The sequence below is a fragment of the Myotis myotis genome, unplaced genomic scaffold, assembly GCF_014108235.1.
Source record: "Myotis myotis isolate mMyoMyo1 unplaced genomic scaffold, mMyoMyo1.p scaffold_m19_p_3, whole genome shotgun sequence".
NCBI classification, from domain to species: domain Eukaryota; kingdom Metazoa; phylum Chordata; class Mammalia; order Chiroptera; family Vespertilionidae; genus Myotis; species Myotis myotis.
The window spans coordinates 86,969,439-86,996,966 of NW_023416335.1; the positions used below are offsets into that span (position 1 = coordinate 86,969,439).

General features: G+C 41.1%; 1 long non-coding RNA gene across 1 annotated transcript; it reads right to left on the reverse strand.

The window, feature by feature from the left end:
- Positions 1-23,769: 23,769 nt before the first annotated feature.
- LOC118651504 lies at positions 23,770-27,090 on the reverse strand. Its single transcript, XR_004966274.1, has 3 exons — positions 26,424-27,090; positions 26,091-26,273; positions 23,770-24,908 (listed from the first exon to the last, which is right to left on the reverse strand). It is a non-coding gene; the product is annotated as an uncharacterized LOC118651504 (long non-coding RNA).
- Positions 27,091-27,528: the final 438 nt, after the last annotated feature.

Genomic DNA, 27,528 nt, shown 5'->3' on the forward strand with positions numbered 1-27,528 from the left:
TGAGGGCCTGGGGTGGGAGGGGGTGGGAGCAAGGGGAGGTAGGGGTGGGCTGGAGGGGGGTCGATGGAGGAAAAAAGGGGACATATGTAATACTTTCAACAATAAAGATTTCTTTAAAAAAGCCTACACCATTAAAAAAAAAATGCAGTGACAGGGAACATCAAATTAACAATGGTTGACTTTTCTGGCACAGAGGTTATGTCTTGGAAGAAAAATTCTGTCATTGACAGGCAGTGGGATATGTAGCTACCACTGTTTTTTTTTATATTCTTTTTTTTCTTTTTAATATACTTTATTGATTTTTTACAGAGAGGAAGGGAGAGGGATAGAGAGTTAGAAACATCGATGAGAGAGAAACATCGATCAGCTGCCTCCTGCACACCTCCTACCAGGGATGTGCCCGCAACCAAGGTACATGCCCTTGACCAGAATCGAACCCGGGACCCTTGAGTCTGCAGGCTGATGCTCTATCCACTGAGCCAAACCGGCTAGGGCCCACTGTTGTTTTATAATGTTCCCTGACTCCCCCCAAGGAAAGGCAGTAAGCAATTAGAACACTTGTTCATAGACTGTTCTCAGCGCTCATTGGGAGTGGCTGTGGAAACCAACCTTCCCGAGGGCTGGAGAAGGGGAGAAAAGAAAGCAAAAAATTAATCCTCAACACCACCCTGCGAATGAGTCGGGTGATAAAAAGAGTCACCAGTGGACACAATAGCAGCAGCAGCTTTCCTGGAAGAAAGCCCGCGGGGTCTTTTGCTGGGCCCCTGACAAGGTCTGCGAATCACTGGGCCCTTCCCTGGAGGGCTCAGCCAAGCACTGGAAGCATTTGCGTGTGTGTGTGTGTGTGTGTGTGTGTGTGTGTGTGTGTGTGTGTGTGTGTGTAGGGGCGGGGAACGCGCAGGGGAGTGAGAGAGGCTTCCCTCCCTGGAGTTAACACAAGTCCACGGCTGGAAGGGGGAGAGGTGAAGGGAGGAGGCAGTCGGAAGGAAGACAACAAGAGTTGAACCCTCCACCAGGCCTCAAAATCGCATTCTGTTCTTCGCCGGGCGCCTTGGAATCGGGGGCGAATTGTGGAGACAGCGCGCCCTCTAGCGGTCTACCTGAGGAACAAGGGTTGCTTCCAAGACAGGGCTGAATGAAAAGTTTGGAGGCGCCCTAGGCCAAGTGCAAAGGGCGGGAAGGGGTTACAAACAGTGGGCAATGACTCCGTTTTCTGGAGGCCTGGGACGAATTGTGTCAGTACTAGCTTGCATCCCCGTCAGCTAGCTGAAAAAGCGACTTGGTTTGTTCAAGCAGGAAAGACTCAGATTCAACTAACATTGACTAAGCACCTACTTCTGTTCCAAACCTTGTGCTGGATACTTTCACTTACGTTTTTTCATTTAAATTTCTCAGCAACATTGTGGGGGAGGGTTTATCTTCTGGGTTTCTGATAAAGTAATTGAAGCAATCAAAGGGAAGTTATTGGCACACAGTTGAAATATGGTTACATCAGGATTTGTATCAGTTGGCTATGGCCGCCACGACAAAGTACCAAACACTAGGTGGCTTAAAATTATTGAACTTCTCTGAGCCTCAGTTTCCTCATCTCAGAAAAGCTTCATAAAGTATTTCTGAGATGTGAAGGCAACGACGTGGACAAAGTACTTGGATAGTTTCCACTACGTGTTGTTAGAGGATCCATGGGAGAATTTTTTTCTCAGCCTGCAGTACCAGGAATAATTGGGCCTTTCCCTGAGAAATCAGGCCAAAACAAAACCTCAAGAATCATGTAACTAGTGAATTTCTTTCTTTGCATTTGTTACTAGGTGGCTTAGGACCAAATTTGTAGCCTGTCTTTACGCCTGCATTTTAAAACTAAGAATTATCTATGGCTTCATCTGTCTTTCCTAACTGATGTTATTTTCCTTTTGCCTTGATTTCTTTGCAAAATGGTCTTTCTTATTGTATACAATGTATATTTTATTATATCACAGTTTTGGAAGCTACAAGTCTGAAATAAGGTGTTGGAGGCTCAGAGGGAAGTGTCTCGTCCAGGCCTTTCTTCTTGGCTTGTAGATGGCTGTCTTCATGTTGATGCCATGTTTCTCCTAATGCATGTCTGTCTCCAAATTTCCCCTTTTATAGGGACACCAGTCATGTTGGGTTAAAGTTCACTCTAATGACCACATTTTAACTTGATTATCTTTATAAAGAGACTATCTCTAAACAAAGCTATATTCTGAGATAGTGGGGATTAGAAGTTCAACATATGACTTTGGGGGGCACAATCCAACACTTAACAACCCAGAACTCCTGATACTAAACCTGGTGTTTGCCTGCCTTTTCAAGTAGGCATACATTGGATTGACTTGAAGAATATTTAAAAAATATTTATGCCTGCATTCCACTCGCACAGATTATGATTTAATTGATACATTGTGAATCAAGACATTAGGGTTTTAAAAAGCTCCTTAGGTGGCTGTAAGAGCAGCCAAGGTTAGAATCACTGTCTTAGAGGGTCTATTTATCACCATTTCTGAGCTCCACCCCAGAGGAAGACCGCACCCTCTCCAGGGGAGGCCACATGTCTGCTCTACCTTTTAACATTATTTAAGCACATTTGCTTCTCACACCTGTAGAATTAGGACTTAGCACAGTTTCTTTCTTTCTTTTAGCATTTGCACATTTGGGTTTATTCTCTTGGAAGTCTCTTTCTTTATAAAAAATCTTTATTGTGTTTTTTCTTTATTGATTAAGGTATTACATCTGTGTCCTTATCCCCCCATTGCCCCCATCCCCCCACTCATGCTCTTACCCCCTTGGTGTCTGTGTTCATTGGTTAGGCTCATTTGCATGCATACAAGTCCTTTGGTTGATCTCTACCCCTTACCCCCACCCTCCCCTACCTGATTGATGCTTCTCTGTCTCTGGATCTGTTTTTGTTCATCAGTTTATGTTGTTCATCATATTCCACAAACGAGTGAGATCATGTGATATTTATCTTTCTCTGACTGGATTATTTTGCTTAGCATAATGCTCTCCAGTTCCATCCATGCTGGTGCAAATGGTAAGAATTCCTTCTTTTTCATAGCAGTGTAGTATTCCATTGTGTGGATGTACCACAGTTTTTAATGCACTCATCTGCTGATGGGCACTTAGGTTGTTTCCAAGTCTTAGCTATGGTGAATTGTTAGCACAGTTTCTTAATAAATGTCTGAAGAAGTAAGGAAGGCAAAAGAATCACAGAGAAAGAAATGCAAAAGGGCGGGAAAGGAATTGGGAAATTCTGGATGAAGGAGATTCCTGGTTCTCATTGAAGAGAATGTTAGCACAAATAGAGCCCAATGATGGAGAAGCTGTCAGGGATTTGCCTGCCAGTGATACCAAATCAGATTCACAACTTTAGATTTAATAGTTGTGCTCGAGGTAAGGACTAGCTAACCTTGGGTTACTGCTTCCCCTTCCCTGCTACACTTCTAGGGCTGGCAAATTATAGTCCAAGAAGGTCTCTTCCTAATGCTGACATCCCTGGAAGAAAAAGAGTGAAGTGCTGACTTCATTGTTTTGTGAAGTGGGAACTGAGTGACTGGTTTTCCTGTGTCCTGGCTACTGTGTTCCTCACTTGTGGCTAATCCATCCCTACCCTCTGGGTTAACTAGGGCTGACTGGGAGTGAGCTAATTAGGACTTCCCATTTATGCATTACCAGACAGAAGAGTCTATATCTCCAAGGGAAAAATGAATTCACATGTCCAGTAAGAGATTTGAGAAGCACAACTATTTGAAATAAAAAACCAACATATTAAATTATAGAATCCAAGTACACATATGAAAACAAATGACTCAATAATTTAATATTGGCCTACTATACATACAAAAAGATAAATGTATAACAGCAATATATATATACGAATAAGAAAAGAAAATTTTAAAAGGTTAGGAATGGAAAGTTGAAGTGAACACCTCAGATGGATAAATAACAGAATGAATAGAGCTGCAGAACAAATTAGCAACTTGAAAGACCAGGTAGAGGAAATCTTTCAGAATGAAGAAGGAAAGAACAAAGACTTATAAAATATAAAGTAAAAGGTAGGCATTTGGAAGGTAGAAGTAGAACTACTGTGTGTATAATAAGAATCCTAGAAAGGGGGGGGGGGGAAATGAAGAGAAATAAATGTTTGAAGAAATATTGAAATAATTTTCTGTAATTATAAAAAGATGGAAGTTTAAAATGGTTGTAGAAGAAAGATAAATTTTTTAAAAAACCCACACCAGGACATTTTATAGTAAAATTAAGAATTTCAAAGAAGCAGAGAAAATTCTAAAAGACTGTAAAGAAAAAGAAAAGATCACAAAAACAGCACAGAAGTCATATTGACATCAGATTTCTAAATAGCAACAATTGATTTAAAAAAAATAGTAAAGTGGTATTTTCAAAGTACTAAGAGAAAAAAAATTACAACCAGCCTCTATTCTGTGTCTAGACTGCCATTCAAAAGCAAAGACATGATAAAAAATTTTCTCATATGTAGAAGTCCTTAGAAAATTTTTCACACAAAGACTATACTGAAACTCTTTAGGACAAAATGGCTTAAATAAGGGGTGAGAAAACTAGTAGATGTCATAAGAGATATGTGAAGTAAAAAGGATCAAGTACATTGGTAAATTTGTTTGACTTAAAAGAATAGCTATGACTTAAAAAAAGAAGATGCATATCCATAATAAGTTGCATGAAAGTGTAGGTAATAATATGATATGGGTTTGGAGAGTAAAATTAAGAGATATGAGTGTATAAGAAAGCTTTCTTCTTATTTGGGTGAAGTTACAGCAATTAATTTAAAGAAAAGGTTAATAATAAATATAGAAATGTGGGTCAGATCGAAATTAAGATCACAGAAAGAGGTTTGAATCTATAAATAATTACAATAAATATACACAAACTAAATCCATCAATTAAAGACAAAGATTCATTAATTGGACTTTTAAAAATTGTGCTATTGACAAGAGACAAACTTAAAGCATAAGGAAATGCAAAGGTTGTATAATGAATGGAACCAGATAAATTAGTAAAATACTAATCAAAATAAAGCTGTTTATTTACAGTAATATTAGATAAAATTGACAAAAAGCAAGAAGTACACAACATATATGCAGTTAATAAACAAAATAACTCAAAATTTATGAAGAAAAAATGATGAAATGCCAGACAGACATGGATAAATCCACCATCTTAATGGGAAACTTCAACATTCCTTTCATGGTTATTGATAGGTTGAGCAGACATCACCCCATCCCCAAATATATTTAAAATTCATTGTAGAAAATAGAGGTAGACATGATTTAGAACTCACAGTAGGGAAATATATTTTAAAGACAACACAAAAATGTTGACTGTAAAAGAAAAGATTGATAAATATTACTATATAAAATTAAGAACTTTTGTTTATCAAGGTTACATTAGAGAAAGTGAAAAGTTATATGTAAGAGATATTCAGAATGCATAAATCAGGTAAAGGATTTGTATCAATCTATAAAGAACTCCTACAGATCAGTAAAAGAAAAAAGCATAAGCAGCTCAATATTGAAAAAGAACAATGTTGCCCTAACCGGTTTTGCTCAGTGGATAGAGCATCTACCTGCGGACTGAAAGGTCCCAGGTTCGATTTCAGTCAAGGGCATGTACCTTGGTTGCAGGCACATCCCTAGTAGGAGGTGTGCAGGAGGCAGCTGATCGATGTTTCTCTCTTATCAATGTTTCTAACTCTCTACCCCTCTCTCTTTCTCTCTGTAAAAATATCAATAAAATATATATATTTTTAAAAACGAACACTGTTTTCATAGAAGAGGAAACACATGGCCAATAAACACATGAAGAGCTATTGGACATAATTACTCATTGGGAACTATAAATCCAGACTGCAATGACATACAATTTTATATTCATACAGTTGATAAAAATTTAAATAGTCTGATAATACTGAGTCTTACTCAATGCTGGTGGGAGTATACATTTTTGTAACTACTTCAGAAAATAATTTGGCATTTTTTTCTGAAATGTGGACATTTATATATTGTTATGGTTGAATTGTGTCCCCCCAAAGAATATATTGAAGTCCTAGCAACTGGAACCTTGTTTGCACTTTGCAGATATAATTAGCTAAGTAATATGATATCATACTGGAGTAAAATCCAATGACTGAAGAGAAGAGACAGAGATAGAAACACACAGGGAAGAAGGCCATGTGAAGATGGCCAAGATTGGGGTGATGAGTCTACAAATCAAGAAATGTCAAGGATGGCCAGCAATCATCCGAAGCTAAGAGGGAGATATGGAATAAATTTTTCCTCAGAGCCTCCAGTGGGAACCGATCCTAATGATACCTTACTTTTGGATTTCTATCCTCCAGAATTCTGATGGAATAAATTTCTGTTGCTTTGAGCCTCCCAGTGTGTGATAATTTGTTATAGCAGTCCTGTGAATCTAACACACATACCTAATGACCCAAAAATTCTACTCCTAGGTGTAGGCCCAACAGAAATGTTGTCATGTGTGCAGAAAGTAAACATATGGTACTTTTGTTCACAAGGGCAAAGCTCTGCAAAGAACCTAAAAGTTTAGCTATTGAAGACAGAATAAATAAATTGTAGTACATCTACACAATGAAATATTATTCATCAATCAAAGTGAATGAATTATAGGAACACAAAAATATGGGTGATTCTTAGCAATATAATATTAAGGGAAAAAATTACAAAATGTTACATATGGTATGATACCCTTTTAAATAAAGCTAAAACTGAGTAAGATGAAGATATTTTCTTTTATGAATATAGGCAGATGCAACTAAACTACCTAAAAAGGAAGCTAGGGAAATGGTTAATATAGAATTCAGCATGATGGCTATCTTGAGTGGGAAATGCAGATGGATAGAATGGTTAGATGTAGGTTATTGTCAAGGTCTTAGTTTTAGCTTTAGATGGTGAGTTCATGAGTGCTTATCAATGTCTACATCTATATTTACATCAACATTATCATATCTACTGGAAGAGGATGCAAGGAACATTGAGGAAAGTGTGTCATAAACAGGATTATGATTAATCCTAATACATTCCTGTGTATGTGACCTGGGGTTACCCACTCCCCAAAATAGTTAGGTTTGTCCAGATTGCTTCATGATTTTACAAACTGGTGTCTAGCTCACTTCTAGTTTCGCAAGCATCTGAAAGTCAGACCATTTTTTCCAATTAACTCTATGATTAGCAGTGTGGTTAACCAATCTAAATCAAACATACAGATCTGGCTTGTTCAAGAGTCAGTGTGCAAGTTTAATTAGAAAGCTCAATCAGTTAAAATAAAGGAATCCAGAGATTGAATATTCATTGTGTTCAAATGGAATTAGTTCAGTGGATGGGGGTAGGGGGGAAAATCAGTTCCTATAAAAGGAAGGGTGGGTGGAAGTTGCTGGAGGTGTAGCTTTGGCAGGAAAACATGAAACCACAACCCTGAGAAAATAAGCATCCATCAGGGATTACAGCAGGGATGAAAAGCAAAACACAGGTGGAAGAGAACAGGAAAATCGAATCTTTACTGCCCATAGGTCAGAATATAAAGTTTTGGCTGTGCTCTTCTTGGCACACTTGCCTATTATCTATTTTTGAAATGACGGAGCTGCTTTTCAGCTTTAAAAATAATATATTTTAAGCACCTCAAGTTGCCCGCATTCTGTAGGCAAAAGTGAAGACAGGGTTAACAAAAAACAACACATCTGTTTTATTTGACTATATGAATGCAGTTTGAAATTTTCTTTAAAGGCCGGGCTAGTGTGTTATGCAGTAGCAGTACTGACACCGGGGTCTGGGAAGTTTCAGGGACACCCGCACCCAGAAAGGTTTGCCAATAAAGAAGCACTGACTGGTCATAGTGTGACTTTGCAAAACTTGACAGCTTCAGTGACATAGCATTGGTCTTGAATTTCAGTGCACAGTACTTTTCCCCCTCGTGGTAAGGAAAAGGATATGAAAAAAGAGAAGGTATGTTTTACACATGTCTTCCCTCTTCTATCCTGCAAATAAGAGGGCAAAGATATTACTAAACAAAAACAAATTAGAAAAATCTGGTTTCTTCTCAGGCTTAGAAAAGTTGCTATAGGGATAGTCACTGCTACTGTTTACACGAGACATTCCTACTCTGGCAACTAAACTTTGAAGTATTTACTATGCTTAGATAAATCACATATTTTCCCTTGTGAGTACAGCCAGTTCAGGTTTATACAAACTGTTATGCAATTCCCCAAGCACTCTTTCCAGTTTAAAAGCATGATGTCGGATGCACCTGTATATTGATGTGGAAGGTTTTTGCTCTTTAAAATACTTGTTAACCAGACCAGTTAAAAGTTTGCCTTGTTATTGAATTTGGCTTTAATCAATAGAGGCTCCAAGAATATTGACAAAATAGGAGAAAAAGAAACCAGCATTGTTTTCTAAAATTTGAACAGAGATACCCAGGGCTAAAGATGTGAAATTTGTCATAATAATAGCAGAACCCTAAAAAGAAAAGACACAAGTGAATGAAACTGAAAAAAGCAGAGACTTCCCTGGTTTCTGTCACCCTGAGGTTTTGATTCATAAAATACACTTATATCTTTTTATACTTTTTGTCATGATCTGTTTAAAATCTTTAAACAGTCCATTTTACTAGAAAAAATTAGTCAATAGTGAACAGAGTCCAGGAGATGGTGCAAAACATTTCTTTACTGTTCTCATCGTGTCATTGTTCCGTCCTGCCCCTCAACTATGCTCCAGGACAAGGCGCAGAACACATCTCCCTCACTAGGGCATTGAGAAATACGTTAATAAGAGGAATCCTGCAAGCTTTCCCAAAGGAGGGCTCTGTGGTTGCTCTCTGTAACAGCTCAGATAGAAGAAACCACCGTTGACATGGTCTCCCCGATTCCGATGGGAATGATGGGATCTCCAAGTGGCAAGGTAGTGGCAGCACTTAATTACCAAAGACAAAGTGGATATGTCTACGATGAAGGGTAATTAGAATGCCTTGGCCTATAAAGCTCTCTGATGGTGATTAACATACCATGGTGTTCATAGAAGTGAAATAGATAAGCAGTCCATTAGAGTATTGCTTGATCCATAAAAGAGGAAAAAACCTCTAGGCCTGGTAACCTAAAACCCGAGTTAAGTCACCATAGTGGACAGTCATGGCCACTTATCCAGTTTCTAGATGTAAGTCACTTCAGTCACTTTAATAAGCTTCTTGATTAAAGAGGAGGCTAGTTCCCCTTGAGCAAGCACCTTGCTGTTTCCCACATAATCAAAACATGAGTCCAGATCAAGGGGTAGAAGTGGAAGTGGCTCTTCTTATATTATATTTAAGAATTCACTTAGAGTAAACTTTTGCTTCTTATCCTGATAACTTTAACTCTGCTGGTTTGGAAGTATTAGTCCCCTGAGAGGGGAAATTACAATGGTTCAATTAAACAGAAGATGAGACTTTCACCTGGCCAGTTTGGGATCCTTATGCTACTGAAAAAATAGGCAGGAAAAGGATTACTCTGTTGGCTGGAGTACTGATCTTAGTTATCAAGGGGCAACTGAGCTGCTGCTACATATGGGGGCAAACAGGATTATGTATGGAATCCAGGGAGGTTTCTGGGATAGCTTTAGTATTTCCATGCCCATCATTAAGGGTTCATGGAAACCATGGAGCCACACACACACAAAAAAAACAAGGTAATTGCCTAGTAGTCCCGTTGGGAATGAGGGCTTGGGTTATTCCACCAGGGAAAGAACCCCATCAGTTGAGGCTCTGATTGAAGAAAATATAGAATTGGCAGTGGAAAAAAAAGCCATAATTATCAATTATGGCCTTATGGTCAATTGAAGAAATGAGGCCTGTATAGGTTTGAATATTTTCTCTTTGTTTATTATATGTATACTAGAGGTCCAGTGCACAAAAATTTGTGCACTCAGGGGGTTCCCTCAGCCTGGCCTGTGCCCTCTTGTAGTCTGGAACCCCTCGGGGGATGATCACCTGCTGGCTTAGGGCTGCTCCCTGGGGGATTGGGCCTAAGCTGCAGTCAGACATCTTTAGCATCGCTGAGGAGGCGGGAGAGGCTCCCACCACCACGCTATACTGGCAGCCGTCAGCCTGGCTTGTGGCTGAGCAGAGCTCCCCCTGTGGGAGCGCATTGACCACCAGGGGCCAGCTCCTGCATTGAGCATCTGCCCCCTGGTGGTCAGTGTGTGTCATAGTGACCAGTCATTCCCAGTCATTCTGCTGTTAGGGTCAATTTGCATATTACTCTTTTATTATATAGGAGTGCCTGGCCAGCCTGGGTGAGGGGCTGATGGCTGTTTGCAGGCTGGCCACAGCCCCTTCAGGGTGGGGGGTCCTGCTGGGGTGCCTGGCCAATCTGGGTGAGGGGCTGAGGATCGTTTCCAGGCTGGCTATGCCCCCTTGTGGGGGCCCTCACCCCATGAGGGTGTGGCCATCCTGGGGGAGGGGCTGATGGCTGTTTGCAGGCTGGCCACAACCTCCAGCCACCCAAGCTCTCAGTGGACACTGGCTGGAAGCAGGTATCTGGGATTTATTTGTCTTCTATAATTGAAACTTCGTTGCCATGAGCGGAGGCCACAGCTGGCTCAGGGCAGGCGGAAGCTTGGCTTCCTCCATTGCCCGGGCCACGAAGCCTCCTGCTTGCTCCAGCTCCATGGCTGCCGGCCGCCATCTTGGTTGGGTTAATTTGCATATAGTTACTCTGATGGGCTGGTGGGCATGGCTTAGGGCATAGTGAAGGTATGGTCAATTAGCATCTTTGTCTTTTATTAGTGTAGACTAGAGGCCTGGTGCACAAATTTGTGCAAGGGTGGGGTCTGGCCGCCTGCCCCGATGGGGGTCAATTAGGGCTGGGCTGGCAGGGGGGAGGGGACGTGGGAAGTTTGCTGGCCACCCCCGCCCCTGATGGGGTGGCTGATCAGAGGTGGGGCCAGCTGGGGGGAGGGTCCACGGAAGGTTGAGGGGGGCCGATTGGGCCCCGATCGGTCCAGTTGGCAGCCGCAGTGCATGTCATAGTGACCGATTATTCCAGTCGTTCCAGTCATTCTGTTATTCTGGTCGCTTGGCTTTTATATATATAGATGCCAACCCTTTTGTTCATCTCCTTCCTTATTCCATTTTTTATTTTATATATAAGTTGTTGGTGGTTAAGTTTATAACTCAGTCCTTAGGAGGTACTGGGGGTTAGAATTTCAACATGTCTTTTTTGGGGGGACACAATTCAATCCAAGACAGTGTCAGTGTTCATAGCAGTGTTATTTACAATAGCTAAGATCTGGAAACAGTCCAAGTACCCATCAGTAGATGAGTGGATAAAAAAGTGTGGTACACTTGCACCGTGGAATACATGCAGCAGTAAAAGAAGGATCTCTTACCCTTTGAGACAACATGAAGGGACCTGGAGAGTATTATGCTAAGCAAAATAAGCCAGAGAAAGACAAAAACCACATGATCCTTTTATATGTGGAATCTAATGAACAAAATAAATTGACAAACACAATAGGTCCACAGACATGGAAGCATGCAACAGACTGACAATATTCAAAGGGAGGGTGGGAAGAAATTAACCAAAGAACTTATGTGAATATATGCATAACCCATGGACACAGACAATAGTGTGGTGAGGGCCTGGGGAAAAGATGGAAGTGGGAAGGAGGGGGTCAACAGGAAGAAAAAAATGGGACATCTGTAATACTTTCAACAATAAAGATAAATTTTTAAAAAATGAATGAGAAAAAATTATTTACTCAGTCCTTAGTTTTTTTAATGTGACATTAGTACATCTGCTGATTGGCAGGAAACCACCTCAGCTGGTATTTCAGGATTCTTAGGATATATTCACTGGGTCAAATGGCAGTTCCATATTTAATTTTTTGAGGAAACTCCATACTGTTTCCCATAGTGTCTGCACCAGTCTGCATTCCTACCAATAGTGCACTAGGGTTCCCTTTTTTCCACATCCTCACCAGCACTTGTCATTTGTTGACTTATTGATGGTAATCATTCTAGCAGATGTGAGGTAATACTTCATTGCCATTTTAATTTGCATCTCTCTGATGATTAGTGACTGAGCATTTTTTCATATGTCTCTTGGCCATCTGTATATCCTCTTTGGAGAAGTGTCTATTTAGGTCCTTTGCCCATTTTGTAATTTGATTGTTTGTCTTCCTTTTTTAAGTTGTATGAGTTCTTTATATATTTTGGAAATTAACCCCTTATCAGATGTATCATGAGCAAATATCTTCTTGCCTGAAGAGTTTCTATTGAGAAATCAGCTGACAGTCTAATGGGAGCTCCTTTGCAGCCTTTAAGATTCTTTCTTTGTCTTTAATGTTTGCCATTTTAATTAATATGTGCCTAGGTGTGGGACTTTGGGGGTTCATCTTCATTGGGACTCTCTGTGCTTCCCTAACTTGAGTGACTGTTTCCTTCACCAGTTTAGGGAAATTTTCTACCATTATTTCTTCAGACAAGTTCTCTATTCCTTGCTTGGATTCTTCTCCTTCTGGTACCCCTAGAATGTGAATGTTGCTACATTTCATGATGTCCTGAAGCTTCCTTAAAGTATCCTGCTTTTTAATTTTTTTTCCATTTGAAGAAGTTGGTCCTCAGCTTCTTCTAGTCTACTTTTGAATCCTTCCATGGTGTTCTTTATTTCAGCTAGGTCATTCCTCATTTTCAATTGATTCTTGTTTATTGTTTCAAGATTTCTTTTCATATTGGTGTAACTCTCATTAACTCCCTTATAATTCTCATTAAGATGCTTGTAGTTCTCACTGAATTATTTGAGCACCCTTATTACCATTACTATGAATTCTTTACCTGACAAATTTCATGCTTCCATTACCTTTAGTTCTTTTTCTGGTGATTCCTCCTTTTCTTTCATTTTAGGGTTATTTCTCTGTATCCCCATTTTTGCTGTGCCTTTGTATTTATTTTTATGAATTAGAACAAACTACTATGCCTCCCAGACTTTGTGGGGTTACCTTATGTAGTAGGTGTTTTATGAGATCCTGTGGTGCAGTCTCATAGATCTCCTGAGCTGAGTGCTTGAGTTATTTGGGTTCTCCTGTTGTAGTTGGGTTTTGAATGTTATTGTCCCATTTGTGGATGGTATCTCCTCTCAGTCTTGATGACTATGTCACTCACCCCCGACCGTGTCATGCTAGCTGTTGTGGAGGTGATGACAGAATAGAACAAAATGCAACACCAAAAAATGCAAAACAAAATAAACAAAATTAAAACATACCCAAGACCCCTACAGCAACAACAAAAGCAATCATCAGAGAAGATAGAATTAGGAAAGAAAAAAAGAGAGCAAGAATGATAGAAGAAAAGAAAGGTAAACTATGAGGAGAAAAATAACAAAACAAGCAAACAAAAAACCACACAAACAAACAACAAAAACAAAAAGGGAGGATAAAAAGAATATGTAGATGCGGAACTGAAATAAAGAAAATAAGAGTGAAGATTTAGGAGTTTGGGGGAAGAAAACGGTTTAAAATAAAGGAGTAAGAAAAGAAAACAAAAAATTGGAAGGGAAAATAGAAGCAAAAGCAGGTAGACCCACAATAAAAATGGGATAAAGGGGGGAAAAGATGAGAAAGCAGGATACTAGTAAAAGAAAATAGATAAAGAAAAAAATTGAGTAGGAAAAGGGAAGAGGAAAATTGGATATGTGAATGAAACAATAGAGAGTGGAATAACAACAGATAAATAAAGCAGATAGATAAAGAAGATAAATTTAAAAAGGGGGAAAATAAAGGAAAGAGAAACAATTTTAAAAGACAAAGAGAAGAAAAAAAAGAGAAAAACGTGAAGTGGTGCTCATTTCAGCAGAGTTTAGTTCCCCATGGGAGCTCCCTTTGGATCCTACTTTCCTGATGACTGTGGCTGACTGTTCTGTTTGCCAATTCTGGGCTTCCTGTGAAGTCCTTAGGTGCTAACCACCGTCAACACTGTCCTTTGGCTTTCAACAACTTGTTTGAAGCTCCAAGCAATCCACAGTTTGTATCTGTCTCCACAGGACTTGGCTGCGAGCAGGAGGAGCCAATCTGCCCTCTAAAGCAGGTTTGTTAGCAGCATGGGCCCCAGGACAGGGTCAGCATACTTCCCCTGGGTCCCCCGCTCTGCCCGGGCCTGCCTGTGCCTGCTAGTCAGCTGTCAATCTTAATCACTCAAAAATCTGTTTCTGAAAGGGTTTTAGCTGGGGGAGGTGCTGTGCAGATTTCAGGAAATGTGATTGGTGTGGTTCCCAGAGCTACTCCTCCACAAGTGGCCCGAATTACTACTCTGCCCTCAGATCGGCAGAGATCCTTATATGCAGTCCAGTGGCATCGGCCAGAAACCTTGAGTTTCTATCAGCTCTACTGTGTGGAGAAAGTACCAGTCTGGTTCCTGGGATAGTGGAACAGACAGTCTCTCCCCCTTCCAGTCACCTATGCTCCCTGAGACTGTTCAAACCCCTTACTTTTATTTCTTCTGAAAAGGTCAAAATGCAGGGTGTGATGGGCAGGACTCCTGTGTGTGTGTGGGACAGGCTTTATCACCTAGGGTGGGTTTTTTTCTTTTCCTGCCCTGAGGCTACTGGGAGCAGCTAGCTTCTCTCAGGAAAGATAGCCTTTTCAGTTTGGGGGCCTCAGACCAAATGCAGGACTCCTGCCTGCTGATTTTCTACATCTCTCCTCAATGCTTCCCACTCCAGCCTCTCCTTAGGCACCTCAAATCTGAGTCTCGATCCCTGCACCAAAGCCTCTGGTGAGTAGCTGCAAATGAAAACTCCTGTGCTTTGGGTTTAAACACACACACACACACACACACACACACACACACACACACACACACATACACACACTAAAACAGAAACTGTGGCTTTTTGTCCAACCAGCTCCAGTCTACCAGCTCCAGACTCTGCTGAGGCCAATAGACCTGCCACCTTTCACAGCTGGATGCTACATGGGCCATGGGTCTCATCTCTGGTACTCCATGCTTTGGAGCCCAGCCTGGGTTCCAGGCCTCTTTCTTCTGAGGGAACAGAACCTCCTGTAGTTCAATACTCCCTCCTCACTCTCTGCCTGCCACCCCTGGAAGGTGGGGCAGCTCCTCTGGTGACCTTGTCCTTCCTACCAGTCTCTAGGTGTTTTCTGTCCTTCCTTGGTACAGTTCTCCTCTTCAGCTGGATCTCAGTTGGTAATTATGGGTGTATGTTCCCCACTTTAGTTTTATTTTCTGTATGGCTCTGGGGGGAGATGCAAGAAAAGTCTGCCTATTCAGCTGCTATTTTCTCTCCTGAGAGAAGTTTTGAGGTGCTGGGTCATGTTTTCTTATCCTTCAACTACCCTATGTCTTTTGACTGGAGCATTTAATCCATTTATATTTAAGGTTATTATTGAAAGGTTATTATTGCCATCTTGATTCTTTATGCCTATGCTCCTCTCTCTCTCTCTCTCTCTCTCTCTCTCTCTCTCTCTCTCTCTCCTTATTATTACAGCAGTCCCTTTAACATTTCTTGCAAAGTAGGTTTGATGATAATACACTCCTTTAGCTTTTCCTTTTTTTCTTTTTATTTTATTTTTTTTTTGGTCTGGAAAGCTCTTGATTTTACCTTCAATTTTGAATGATAGCCATGCTGGATATAGTAGTCTTGGTTTTAGATCCTTATTTTTCATTACCTTGAATATTTCATGCCATTACAGGAACTTCTGGCCGGTAGAGTTTCTGTTGAGAAATTAGCTGGCAACCTTATGTAGCTCATTTGTAGGGAACAAATTGCTTTTCTCTTGCTGCTTTTAAGATTCTTTGTCTTTAGTTTTGGCATCTTAATTATGATGTGTCTTGCTGTAGTTCTCTTTGTGTTCATTTTGATTGGGATTCTCTGTGCTTCCTCAACTTATGTGACTTTTTTCCTTCACCAGGTTAGGGAAGTTTTCTGCCATTCTTTTTTCAAATAGGTTCTCAATCCCTGGTCACTCCCTTCCTCTTCTGGCACTCCTATGATCCAGATATTGTTATGTTTTATGTTGTCCCACCGCTCCCTTAAATTGTCCTCCTGTTTTGAAATTGTTTTTTTTTTTTCTTTTTGTTTCTCTGATTCAGTGATTTTTTTCTACCATGTCTTTTAATTCACCAATCCAATCCTCAGCTTCCTCAAATCTTCAGTTTATGCCTTCTAGTGTATTCTTTATTTCTGTTATGTCATTCTTTATTTCTTACTGATTGCTTTTCATCATCTCTATATCTCTTTTCATGATGTTAAACATCCTTATAATCATTACTCTGAACTCTATATCTGATAAATTTCTTATCTCCATTTCACTTAGCTCTTCTGGAGAATTCTCTTGTTCTTTCTTTTGGACCTTGTTTTTTTGCCTCCCCATTTTGGCTGCCTGGTTAGGTTTATTTCTATGTATTAGGTAGATCTGCTATGACTTCCAGTCTTTTTCTAGGGTTTCTGGTGGAGGCCAATGTCAGACACTATTTTTGATTGGCCCAGAGTATCCTGTTTGGAGCTATCAGTGATGCACAGCTTGTGGCTCCCTCTGCTGGGGTTGGGTACATTTGGAAAGGACGAAGAGCACCAAGGCCTGTTTTTCCTAGCTGCAGGTCCAGAAGTAGATCAGGCAAAGACTCAAAGCATCATGAAATCTGCATCTGCCTGGAGGCTGATTGTTATTCTCAGTCCCTTAATGAGCCTCAGGCTATAGACCATAGCAAGTGTAAACTCTGCAGGGTGGAGCAAGAAATTTTCCAACAGGTGGGACAATTGCTCCCTGCCCCAGGCTAAAGCCGCCTGGATGGTAAAGGTCTGCTGAGGAAGATGTCCTCTGCAGTATGGGAGAATGACTCAACACAGGGTGCCAGGCTGCAGTCCTCTGAGTTCTATCCCCAGATTTTTCTCACACAGCTCTAGTGTATTCTGCCCTCCCTCTGTCAGAGTCCAAAGTAAGTGGCTATTCATGGAATTTTCTGCATTGGCAATTTAAGGGGGTATCTGCATTTCCAGCCATCTCTCCCTGTGGACAGAAACCCTGCTGGTTTTCACAGCCAGATGTTATGTTGCCACCTTTCCCAATCCTGGTGCTCGGGGGTGGGAAACCCGTTTTGGGGTTTAGATCCCAGACTACTCAGGGGGAACCCCCTGCAGCTGAGATATCTGTCTGGAACTTCAGCTGCTGCCTGTGGGAGCCTGGCAAGCCCTCTTGTGCCTCTGCACTTCCTACCAGTCTTGATAGGGCCTCCTCTTTATATATTTGGTTATAAAGATTCCCTCCAGCTAGCCTTCAGTTGGTTGTTCAGAATGATTTTTCTATATTTAAGTTCTAATTCCAGTGTGACCCTAAAGAATGTCAAGGTAGCTTTCACTTAATCAGTTGCCATCTTGGAATCTAGAATATTTATTCCTTATGCTGTATTTTACATTCCCATGATTATTCTATAACTAGTAATTTTTTTTAATATATTTTATTGATCCTTTACAGAGAAGAAGGGAGAGGGATAGAAAGTCAGAAACATCGATGAGAGAGATCGATCAGCAGCCTCCTGCACGCCCCACAGTGGGGACGTGCCTGCAACCAAGGCACATGCCCCTGACCGGAATCGAACCCGGGACCCTTGAATCCGCAGGCCGACGCTCTATCCACTGAGCCAAACTGGTTCGGCAATATAACTACTAATTTGTACTTCTAAATCTCTTCACCTTTTTCATCCATCCCCCTAACCTCTCTCCCACCTGGCAACCATCAAAATGTTCTCTGTATCTATGAGTCTGTTTCTGTTCAGCTTATTTGTTTATTACATTATTTTTTATGTAAAATATGTTTTTATTGATTTTTAGACAGGGAGGAAGGGAGAGGGAGAGAGAGATAGAAACATCAATGACAGAGAAACATTGACTGGCTGCCTCCTTCACACCTTCTACTGTGGATCAAGCCCAAAACCCAGGCATGTGCCCTGACCAGGAATCAAACCAGTAACCTCGTGGTGTATGGGATGATGTTCATACTCTAGTCTGCTGTTGGATCTCTGTATAATATTCTTTATTTCAGTCAGTGTATGCTTAATTTCTAGTTGGTCCTTTTTCATATCCTCAAGGGTCTCACTAGATTTCTTGAGGGTCTCACTAAATTTATCAGCGGTTTCTAGAAAATTCTTGAAAAACCTTAGAAGTGTGGTTTTGAACTCTATATCCAGTGGTTTGGTTTCCTCCATTTCTGTCATTTGTGACCTGTATCTTTGTCTCCGCATTTTGGCTGCTTCCCTGTGTTGATAGAGTGGTTTTTTGTGCTAGGTGTCCTATAGGGCCCAGTGGCTCAGCCTCCCCAATTACCTGAGGTGGAACTCTTGGTGCACCCCTTTGTGGGCTTTGTGCACAGTGTTGTTGTAGTTAAGCCTTGATTGTTGTAGGTATCACTGTGAGGAATTGACCTCCAGGCCAATTGGCTGAGAATCAGCTATGTCTACGGTGGTAGAACTTCTGTGTTGGAGACACCCTTCTGGGGCAAGACTTGCTTCAGGGGGGCTTTGGTGCTCACTGAGTCTGCCCCCTGATTGTGTCCCTATGGATCTGAGGAGTTGTAATCTGGATGGTCCCACTCTGACCACTAGGTACACTGGGGCTTAGATACCTAAGGAGGTGCTAATTTAGCCTCTGCCTGAGGCTACCCAGCAGGAGCTATGGAGAGATCTGCAGATTCCTCTTCTTTGGGGTTTGGAGGTGCCCAGATGAGGCCCAGCTGTGAAGAAATGCAAGCTGCTGTGGGGCCTTGGGCCTTTTTTGGGTGTTCTGGGTCTCTCTGACCAGCTGCAGTTTGTTAGGTAATTTTAAATTGCAAAGGGCCTGGCCATTCATATGCAAAAGCCTCTGCTAGCAGCTTGGGTGGGGTGGGGTCTCAGAGAATCAACAGGGCGGAGAAAACAGCTATGGCTGATCCTCAGTCCTGCCCTAAGAGGTCCCGGGTCTCAGTGTCCCGTGGTAATCATTGCAAGCACCTCTGAGAGAAAGCTGCCCTCGAGTTCCGCCCGCTGCCAGACAGTCCAGTTTCTCCCTAGAGACTTGCCCGGAACTGAAGTTCAGAGTTGTCGGGAGCTTGTGTCTCCCTCCCAATTGAAAAAGACAACAGTGTCCTCAGTTGCCAACCCTTTCCGCGCACACCTCCATAGCTCTGCACTTTACTTCCGCGCCTCCTCTGAGTCTCAGTGTGCTTTTCTCTTTCCTTCTAGTTGTAGAATTTCCACTCAGCCAGCCTTCCTGTGGTTCTGGATGATGTCCGTTTTATTTTTTAGTTGTATTTTTGAAGTGGTGTGCGAGGCAGCAATTTCCGGTGTTTACCTATGCTGCCATCTTGGTTTCTTCCCCTTATTTTCATTTTTAGATTCAATTGTTGATAGATCTGTATTTATTCTCACTTTATTGCTTATTTTTAATCTCCCCTCCCTTTCTTTTTTAAAAAGACCTTTAAACATTTCATGTAATACTGGTTTGGTGGTGATGAACTCCTTTAGCTTTTCCTTGTCTAGGAAGCTCTTTACCTGACTTTGAATTCTAAATGATAGCTTTGCTGGGTAATTTTGGTTGTAGGTCTTTGCTTTTGTCACTTTGAATATTTCTTGCCACTCCCTACTGGCTTTCAGAGTTTCTGATAAGAAATCAGCTCACAGTCTTATGGGAGGTCCCTTGTAGGTAACTAACTGCTTTTCTCTTGCTGCTTTTAAGATTCTCCCTTTGTGGATATACAAATGGCCAAGAGACATATGAAAAAATGCTCAAAGTCACTAATCAGAGAAATGCAAACTAAAACCACATGAAATATCACTTCACACCTGTCAGAATGGCTACCATAAAAAAATCAACAAACAAGTGCTAGAGAGGATGTGGAGAAAAGGGAACACTGGTTTACTGCTAGTGAGAATTCAAATTGGTGCAGCCACTATGGAGTTTCCTCAAAAAATTAAAAATGGAATTTCCATTTGATCCAGAGATCCTACTTCTGGGAATACATCCTAAAAACCTTGAAACACCAATCATAAAGAATATATGCATCCCTATGTTCATTGCAGCATTATTTACAATAGCTAAGATTTGGAAATATCCAAGTGACCATCAGTAGATGAATGGATAACAAAAGCTGTGGGACATTTATACAAGGGAATACTATGCAGCTATTAAAAAGAGGGATCTCTTTACCTTTGGGACAGCATGGATGAACCTGGAAAATATTATGCTAAGTAAAATAAGCGAATATGAGAAAGACAAATATCAAATCATCTCACTTATTTGTGGAATTTAATGAACAAAATGAATTGACCAACAAAATAAGACCCACAGCATGGAGGTATGAACAGACTAACATACCTTGATGAGGATATGGGGGGACAAGAAGAGATAGACCAAAGAACTTATATAATTATATGCATAGTCCCTGGACACGGGTAATAGTGTGGTGAAGACCTGGGATGGGGATTGGGAGGAGGGGAGTAAATGGTGAGGGGTGGGGAGAGGTGGGAGACATCTGTAATACTAGCAACAATTTAAAATCCTATATACTAAAAGCGTAGTATGCAAATTATCCCCTGGACCGGGAGTTCAACCAAGGGGTGGGGCTGGCCAGGGAAAGAAAAGGAGTATTCAGCTGGTCGCTGCCAGCTGCTAGGGACCCTACCAGTGCATGAATTTCATGCACTGGGCCTCTAATATATACATATTTTAAAAAGATTCTTTGTCTTTAACCTTTGATATTTTATTATGATATCTTAGTGTGAGCCTCTTTGGGTTCATCTTGTTTGGGACTCTCTGCACTTCCTGGACTTACATGCCTATTTTTTTTCACCAGGTAAGGGAAGTTTTCTGTCATTATTTTCAAATAAGTTTTCAAATTCTTGCTCCCTCTCCTCCTTCTGGCCCCTCCATGATGCAAATGTTGATACACTTGAAATTTTGCAGAGGCTTCTTTCACTGCTTTAATATTTTTGCATTATTTTTCTCTATTTGCTGTTCTCATTGGGTGATTTTTGCTTTTTCCTATTCCAAATCACTGATTTGATTCTCAGCGTTGTCTACTCTACTATTGGTTCCCTGTAAATTATTATTTCAATCAGTGTATAGTGTATATTTCATTCCTGACTATTTTTATTTGTTTCTTATGTCTTATTTCATGTTGTTGAAGTTCTTACTAAGTTACTTGCTCATCCTTATAAACATTGTTTTGAACTCTGTATCTGGTAGTTTGCTTGCCTCCATTTCATTTAGTTATTTTTCTGGAGATTTCTCCTTTTCTTTCATTTGGGACATGTTTCTTTATCTCCGCATTTTGGGTACTTCCTGTGTTTGTTTCTATGTATTAGGTTGAGCTGCTATATCTCCCAGACTTGGTAGAGTAGCCATGTGTAGTTGACGTCCCATAAGGCCCAGTCACCTGAAATACACACTCCAGGTGCACCCTTGTGTGGCCTCTGTACATTGCCCTGTTGTAGTTGAGTCTTGGTTGCTGTTGGCATCACTGGAAGTGATTGACTCCCAGGCCAATTGGCTGTGAGGACCAGCTGTGACTAGAGTGGATAAGCTGCTGTGCAGGAACTGACGCTAGGAGCTGATCCTTGCTTCAATTGGGCTTTGATGCTCAATTAGTTGGTCCCTTGAGTGTGTTGCTCATGGAGGGGATAGGGTTGTAATCTAGCATGGTCTAAAGCAGGGGTGGGCAAACTTTTTGACTCGAGGGCCACAATGGGTTCTTAAACTGGACCAGAGGGCCGGAACAAAAGCATGGATGGAGTGTTTGTGTGAACTAATGTAAATTCAAAGTAAACATCATTACATAAAAGGGTACGGTCTTTTTTTTTTTTTTTAGTTTTATTCATTTCAAATGGGCCGGATCCGGCCCGCGGGCTGTAGTTTGCCCACGGCTGGTCTAAAGCTATATACCTGGTGCACTTGCCCTGGGGCCTCCCAGGAGGTGCAAAGTCAGCCTCCACCTGTGTTCTGCCTTAGGCCACCTGACACAACCTACAAAGCAATCTGAAGATGGATGTTACTTGTGTTTGGAGGCACCCATAAGAGGCCAACTTGTGAACCAAGGTGGGCTGTCACTAGTGCCAGGCCTATGGCCACTTATGGTATGCAGAGGTCAGATGCTGCTTGTTTGAGAGATTTTAGAAAAGTTCAAAGCCTGAGGCGAGAGAGGCTAGTTGTATGAAAAAGGCACTGGAAATGGTTTCGATAAGCCTACAAGTTGGGGGGATGGGGTCTCAGGGATTCACAAGGGTGGGGAAGACAGTATGAGTCAAGTTGATGGGTACTCAGTTATGGCACCCACCTATCAGCTCTGTCGGGGGAGGTCTAAAGCAGAGGAATAATGGCCTCTTGTCAGCACTTTTGTCTGGCAGAAAGCTATTCCCCCAGCTCTTGTCCTGATGTCCAACAATTTAGTTCCTCCCCATATGTCCCTGGTTCCTTTCCAATTGTTGACCAAGCACTGGAGTTCAGAGGGAGTGAGTCTGAATGAGTCCATGCATGGGCTCTTTAAGAGGGACTCCAAGCTGTGAACCAAGGAACTCCAGCAGCCTCCGTGTCACTCAGCCACAATCCCCGCTGGTTTTTACAGCTAGAAGTTGTGGGGGCTTCTTTTTCCAGCACTGGAACCCTGTGCTGGGGGCCCTGCAATGGAACTGGAAGCCCATGCTCCTCATGTAGGACCTCCATAGCCAAGATATCCCTCCTGATTATAAATCACCACACATGGCTGTGGGACCAGCCCATTCTGCTCCTCTGCCCCTCCTACAAGTCTCCATGTGGCTTCTTTAATCCCCTAGTTGTAGGACTTCCATTCAACTAGATTTCAGGCAGTTTGAAATGATGGTTGTTCTGAAGTTTAGTTGTAATTTGATTTGGTCTTGCGAAGATTTCAGTATCGTGTTTACCTACAACGCCATCTTGACTGGAAGGCCCAGTAATCATTTTTAAACAATCAATATATGAAGAAAAGTGAAGCAGTTACCCTATTTAAATAATTAAAGCAAAGGTAGAGTTTTTGCAATCATTACTCAAGCAACTGTGTTTATATAAAGCTTTTATGGGCTTTAAATCTTCATTTTTCACATTTTTTATGGCATAAAGACTTCATTGTTCTGAAAATTTAATTCTGCAGAAAGAATGAAAGAACTCTTCAAATTATATATATAGTTTTTAACAACCCAAATTCCCCAAACAAAGGTGTGTAAAATAAAATCCCAAGGATTCTATTCTCCTGTTACCATGAAATCTTTTCACTGTGATGCTAGAAAGAAAAAGTCTATATCAAGTTCCTTCTGTTACTGCTGGTGGAGCCAAGTGTTGTGCAGCCATGAGCATAGTCATGCACCGCCTTGAATGAGAAGACCGTCTCACCCATCTTGGCATGTCTAGCCCAGCCTTGTGCTTGGTACAGAGGAGATGCTAAAAAATATTTGTTGAATACAAAAGTTCAGTCCCTCCAAAAGAATAAAAAATAAAGTATACTGTATAATGTTGGGATTTCAAGAGTTTACTCTGTTTCTATCACTATTTCTCAGAAGAGCTCTGCATAATAATTTATAACAATTAAATATGTCAATCTTATTTTTCAAGATCTCCAGCAAATAGGCAGGAACAGTTTTATAATTAGTGTGACAATTGATTATAGGAAGACACATGCTTCTAATATGTTGGAAAATTGTTCTTGTGATGAGATTAAATATTTTTCCTATAAATTAACTTATATTATTTGCTTTAAAGTGTTCTTCAAAAATAAAGGAGCTTCAGAGTTTGAATCTTCATAAAGTCTAAATTTGTAAAACCCAGAAAATAATGAGCCTTTTTAAAAGATGAGTTTGTTGGAAAAGAGTCTAGAGAAAAATTCAGGAAGACCAACTACAGAGGATATATTGTAGTGTACTTCACTAAAGTATCATGAATTTTCTGAGGCTCAATACATAGTCCAATTCATTTATAAGAATATAACACAAAGCCAAGAAACAAGTGTTTTCTCATTATCTGCCCCATGCCTGCACATAACCCAGGGATGACAGTGAATGAATCATTAACTGCTGTGTATTTGTGCTAATGGAGAGCTGTCACATAGATAACCCAAAAGGTAAGAATTCATTTCATCATTTCTGTCACCAACCACTAACTAAGGGTAATCAACTATGAATATATATAATGGTCTCTTCTGGCCTTTGTTCTGTCTTCAACATCTTATATGAGGGTAAGTTTTGTAGGACTGCTAAACTGTCATTCATGCTGTCAGTATTAAAAAGGATATATTCCTAAATTTCTAACTTTCATTAAAAATCATTTAGAAATCTTTAGAAACTGCTAATGGATTTATCTAATCACATGGCAAGTAGAATGAGCAGGGCCTGATAGAGTAAGTGCTTATATTTATTAATGAACGCTGAATTACCTGGGTTTTGTTATTCATGTCACTTTGGCCAAGACACTTCTTTCTTGGGCCACTTTCCCCATGTGTGAAATGAGGATTTGGACAAATAATTTCCAAAATGCCTTCTTGCTTAACAATCCATTTCAAAACTATGTCTTCCTATACTACCTCTGGGTGGTACAATCACTATTTCTTACACAGCACGAAAATAACAAAGCTTATTGCCTCTAAATAGTTCTGTTTTTAAGTTTCAAGGGTTGTTGCCTTAATTGTTAGCAATCAGGAATTTGATAAGCAAGTCCAACTTCACCATGCACATCCATACTCACCATACTTTTATAGATTTGGATAGTGTTATTTTTCAGCCTTGACTTTTAGACTGAAGGGCCCACATGTCTAGTGGTCTGCCTTTTCTTGATCACGTTTGCTATTCTTCTTTGGGCTTTCTTCAACTCACCTTTTCACCTGAAATGCAATAAACAAACTATACATAGATGGAGATAAATTTTGTGTCTTGTTTCTTATAATGGTTGATGAGATTCTCTGCTTAATTTTTAAAACTCTTCCTAAATTCTTAATTTTGAAAAACCCTTCCAAAAGGGTTATACGTTTGACTGTGACCACACACTGGACTGGTACCTACAAATATCTCTTTCTGAGTTTAAATAATACCTAGAAGACCATCATATTAATAGTTTTGACTTTATCCCCAAACCTCACAGTTTCTTGTTCATTACCTATAAGTCACTTCTGTCTACTCACAACACTGTGAGAACTCCAGTTTACCCTGTTGAGCTAGCACTATATTTCTACTTTACTTGAATGTAACTTCCCCTTTCCAGAATTAACACCAATTTTAATATGACAAATCTAGTTTAGATCCCTGGATATCCTGCATCCTCCATTTCCTTGTTTTCAATTTAAGTTGTTTAGAGAATTGGCGACAGTCTGAATGAATCAGAATCACAGAGTTTTAGATAGCATCTAGTTCAGCCTCTATCCAAGCAGAAACCATATTTACAAGATCTCTGGGATACTCATCTAGCCTGTGTATCAATTCTATTTTCTTATTTTCTGTATTCTTGATGCTCTGGCATCTGGGGCCTTACCAATAGGGGAGGGGCTGCCCCACGTAGAGTTAGCTAATTCCTAGAGACAGCAAACCACTTGCTTCAGGAGTCTGCCTTTTATTTGCAAACCAACCAATTCAGAGCCCCAACTTCCTCTCTCAGGCTCTCAAACTCCAAGTCAATATTCCCCTATCCTAATCACCTCAGAGCAAAGTACCAAACAATTGGGGACAGCCCCTATACAGTGGGGCCTTGACTTATGAGTGTCCTGACTAACGAGTTTTTCGAGATACGAGCCGTCTCTCGGCAGATTTTTTGCTTTGAGTTGTGAGCTAAAATTCGGGTTACGAGCCAGCTTCAGATACCCCACCGCTAGTTGGCACAGCGAACGTCACAGTGAACGCCACAACATCAGCCCAGCATCACGTGTCATTGTAATGGTAAAAATTGATTTGACATACGAGTAATTTGAGTTACGAGCTCCGTCACAGAACGAATTAAACTTGTAAGTCAAGGCCCCACTGTACTTCAGAGTCTGCTAAAATTATTCAAACTAGCCAATCCCAAGTATGCTTACCCTGCCTTGCACGTGGAAACTACAATAAAGACGCATCCCCATGCTTTCCCCTTGCTCCTTTTGGCTCCTGACCGACCCCAGTGCTTGTCAGTGTATTCCCGTGTGGCATGAGATGCCCTCTCCTCTTATGAACCCTGATCTTTTTCAGTGGCAGTTGTCTTCTGATATGCTGGCTCACCATACCTGAATAATAATAAAACATATATTTTAAAACCCCTGTTAGAAGATTTCCAGGGACCAGAGGTTCATTTCTTTGTAAGGTAGCAATTTTATCAGTGAACTAATAACAGTAAAGTTTCTTCCTATCTTAAACTGAAATCTGCTTTCCTGTACCTTCCAATAATCCTGCCTCCAGAGCAACCGTGAATTTTCAAGTGATGAACAATCAGATATTTGAAACACATCGATGATTGTCTTTCCTGAAAGACATTTGTGAGAATCACACATGAATCTATAGATTTGGTTTTTTAAAAATTACTAGTCTCTTTCTTATAATGATTAGCATTTCACAAATCATTTTGGCTTTAATATCTCAGTGGATTGAATATTTTCTTGTAATAATCCCAGTGTCCTTATGGATCATTCATTCATTCATTCATTCATGGATTAAGCAGACCCTCAACGGCCTGGTAGCCTTTGCTGGTTTATAAGTGTCCTTTTTGAAGTGTCTACTAGAACTTTCTTCCCCATGTGGCTTACTAGCACTATTACTTCCCTGGGTCAGGGCCCGGTGTATATTGGTGACTGGCATGGCATCAACTAAAGTTTCTGAATTTTTAAAATTAAATTACCATGAAACACATGCATCCTATAATTAACTGATTGAATGTGATTCTACAGCAGCTTTTTAGATTATTTTAGCTATGAATTTAAAATTCACCATTCTCTAGTGTACAGAGCTTCCTCCAGAATTAGTCTTTCCTCTTATTTTTTATTTCTTTTTTCTTTTTTTTTTGTACCCACCGTCACGCAGCCTCAGACTCTGGGTGGTGCCTGATGATAGCCATGTTTTGCAGATGAAGATGCGACTCCCCACCCCCACCCACCCGGGTGTAGAGCAAAGAGGGGCCCGCCCCTCCCCAGTCCTCGTGGCAGGCAGGGCACCGCCCACGTGTCGGAGATGAGCCCAGGGCCCGCCAGGGGGTTACTGGCACCCCTGGGCCGCAGCGGCGGTCCTGGGGGCGCTGGGGGCCGCCTTCCCGCCTGGCAGAACGTGTGTCCTGTTGCCTCTTTGCAGACATGATTAACAAGCAGGACTGTAAGTACGGGGATAACTGCACCTTCGCCTACCATCAGGAGGAGATCGACGTGTGGACCGAGGAGCGCAAGGGCACCCTCAACCGCGACCTGCTCTTCGACCCGCTGGGGGGCGTCAAGCGCGGCAGCCTCACCATCGCCAAGCTCCTCAAGGAGCACCAGGGCATCCTCACGTTCCTCT